The following is a 3,759-nucleotide window of genomic DNA, read 5'->3' as shown; positions in this document are numbered from 1 at the left end:
AAAATGTGTTTTTATTTGTATATCAAGCACACACAACAAGCAACGGGGAGCACACTGGGGTTTCGAATTAGGGTTATGGAGGGAGGGAGGATGATGTTAGGGACTTGGATTGGGTAGGGCTAAGGCCAGAAGGAGGATGGTTGTTTGTCCAGGGAAGATACAAGAGGGTGATAAACAGTGCCTTTGGAGGGAAATTGGTCTAAGGATATGTAGCAAACAAGCTAACACATTGCACCATTGAATAAATGAGGATCAGTGAAACATGAATACGAACCATGTAGTGGCAAGACTAAAGAGATTCACTGTAATGTTACCATCATTGTCGTTATACTTACAAATCTAATTATGCACAAACATTAAACAAGGCATGGCACTTGCTTGAAGGAAGGCCGCCCCATTGGCATACACCAACACAAACTGAGCAGAGGGAGACGTGGTGGTTTATGAAGACGAGGGAAGGAGAGGTATGGTCAGAGCTACTCATCACAAGAGCAGGATTCCAAATCACCTCCACTACATGGCCTGGTCATGGCCCACAGTGTGATGAATGAATGAATGAATGGTCTTTATTGGTCTTTATTAAGTCTTTATTAAGTCTTCGTAAGAAAGCAGCCTTGTCTCCCAGTGGTTAATACTAGAAGGGTTTGCCTTTGTTTTACTCAAGCTTGGGTGATTTCAGGTGTCATTACTATAATTTAATGATTTTGTACCATCTTAAGTCATCATTTTTTCTGTTGGAATTAAGTCATATTCTATTTTGTCAGGGTAATTTTGTTTGCTCCTTGTGTACTCCCAACATCCAATTCCCCTTACCTTCCCCCCTATACTGCACCAGCTCTCTGCCCTAACAGAAATCTAAGGATGTACCTCATCTCTTCCCCTGTACCTCATCTCTTCCTCTGTGTGCTCATTGGTTTTCACGGCCAGGTCCCCTGCCAGCTCCATTTTGGCAGCCTGTGGAGCACAACGAGATTAGCATCAGCAAGTGATGGTGACAGACACTGTGAAAGTCACCCTGGGGGGACCACAGACTCACAAGGTGGTTGACGTTTGGAGAAATAAAGAATCATTAATCAAAGTATGGTCAGGTATAGACGCACGCAAACAGTTGCGAGGGTTTGCACACACATACAATCACAAGCAAAACACACACACACACGCACGCACGCACACAAACTCTAATGCATTGACACACAGACACAGGCAGGACACTGAATCTAAAGCATCATGTCCACTATATCAGAGAGCTGGATCAATGTTGTGATGCTTCACATCCAAAGTTTTACTATAGTTTAAGTGATTGACCAACATACATATATAATCTCTGTATATCAACTAAAATACTGTAGATGGTTATGTTCTCTGCGTATTAAGTTCTGGTCCCTATATTCATTCACTGATAGATTCACCGAGAAAGATCTTAGAAAATAGGTCTTAGAAAATAGGCCTCTCCTTGTGTCTCTGGGTAAGACATGTTTCAGTAGCCGAGTAAGTCTAGTCACATAAACAACAGATATGTTTTTAATTCATAGGTGTTTCTGATGCAAGACTGCCTAAAAACATGACATTCGTATCAGATTGAAGAGGGAAAGCAACGACTTAAATAGCACATGGTAATAGAACCTTCTATTTGCCTTGCAAGGGGTCTTGGTCATAAATGATTCCCTTTGATCTTATATTTTGAGTCAGCTTTTAGAGAGATTTCAGTTGAACAAATATTGGGACTTCAATCAAAGCTTTAGGAAGTTTTTCCTAGTCTTAAGAAACTGTTGATACGTCGTATGGATAGTTGGAAGAAACATTTAAAACAGATTATCTTTTCATATAACCTACAGTAGGCCTACTTTAAATACAGATTTTTAACAAAAACTGTAACAAAAAATAAGGTGTATGGTGATTTACAAAAAGGAGGGATATGCGATCTGCTGAGGCTATTTCATGCCTCTGCTAATTGTACAGGTCACTCCTGAGACCCAGCCAAAATGTCAGTAATGGCATGCTAATGTGGGATTAAAGATCAGAGTCAAATGCATGAAATAACGGTGCGATGACGAGATTGACTGCACTATAAAACATCATTAAAATAACATTAACCCTGTCTCTAGAGCATAATACATATTGACTGACCTTGACTGGGGTCAGACCTTACAGAAGAAAACGTTGTCCCCTGAATTTAATTTGACTGCTATAGACTGCTGGGTGCTGGACCCAGGGTGTTGTGCAATGTTCCCTGGGCACAGTCTAATTTCAGTCTAATTCTGGTTCTCCCTCTCCCTGTCTCTCCCTGTCTCTCTCTTTCTCTCCCTGTCTCTCTCTGTCTCTCCCTGTCTCTCCCTGTCTCTCCCTGTCTCTCTCTGTCTCTCCCTGTCTCTCTCTCTCTCTCTCTCTCTCTCTCTCTCTCTCCCTGTCTCTCCCTGTCTCTCCCTGTCTCTCTCTCTCTCTCTCTCTCTCTCTCTCTCTCCCTGTCTCTCCCTGTCTCTCCCTGTCTCTCTCTCTCTCTCCCTGTCTCTCTCTCTCTCTCCCTGTCTCTCCCTGTCTCTCCCTGTCTCTCCCTGTCTCTCTCTGTCTCTCTCTCTCTCCCTGTCTCTCCCTGTCTCTCCCTGTCTCTCTCTGTCTCTCCCTGTCTCTCTCTCTCTCTCTCTCTCTCTCTCTCTCTCTCTCTCCCTGTCTCTTCCTGTCTCTCCCTGTCTCTCTCTCTCTGTCTCTCTCTCTCTCTCTCTCTCTCTCTCTCTCTCTCTCTCTCTCTCTCTCTCTCTCTCTCGCTGTCTCTCCCTGTCTCTCTCTGTCTCTCTCTGTCTCTCTGTCTCTCTCTCTCCCTGTCTCTCTCTGTCTCTCCCTGTCTCTCCCTGTCTCTCTCTGTCTCTCTCTGTCTCTCCCTGTCTCTCTCTGTCTCTCTCTGTCTCTCCCTGTCTCTCTCTGTCTCTCTCTGTCTCTCTCCCTGTCTCTCCCTGTCTCTCTCTGTCTCTCTCTGTCTCTCCCTGTCTCTCTCTCCCTCCCTCTTTCTCTCTCTCTCTCTCTCTCTCTCTCTCTCTCTCTCTCTGCATTTTAAGTTATAAGAATTATGATTAGGCTAATCAATGTCTTATTAAGTGTAATAACAATGTCATTCCTCTAAAAAAAAAATAGATTTTAGAGTCAAATTCACCTCGATAGTCATAATGGTATGCATGAGTTTAGTTTGACTCCAAGCAGCCAGTGGGACTCCGCAGCCAGGAGGAGCGTCTTGGAGAAGACAAGAGGGGAACATGGACCAACCATAGACATACCGCGAGCTTAGAATTATAAGGTTCTATCTCCGTTTAGGGCAGTTCAGAGATATTGAGCGTCAACGTTTTTACATTCCATTATGTTTTGTGAGATGAAACCTTTGTATTTTATGAATTACTAACTCAAAAATGTCAACATTTTAACACCACACAGGCATTAATAAACACCTAATGGATCAGATTATGTAAAAAAACTCAATTTTGACAAACATTGAGATAGAACCTTATAATTCTAACGTCACGATACATCATTGGGACCAGCCCACTGGGCGGAGAGTTCCGTTCTGCAGTCACACCCTATTGGAGAGACGGTCCCTCTGAGCGCGGCTCACATCGTTCTCAACCCGTCATCACTCACTTCGGAGCCAAGGAATGTCGGTATGGTCGGAGCGTCGGACCAAGGTGTTCCCCCGTTATAGATCCCATAACTCCGGACGGACCACGTTGTCGAACTTAAGAAGTTTGTCATGAGTTGTTGTTTTTTGCGATAAAG

This window comes from Nansenia antarctica (genome assembly GCF_963989245.1).
Source record: "Nansenia antarctica genome assembly, chromosome: 4".
NCBI lineage: Eukaryota > Metazoa > Chordata > Actinopteri > Argentiniformes > Microstomatidae > Nansenia > Nansenia antarctica.
Note: the sequence above shows the minus strand (reverse complement) of the source record.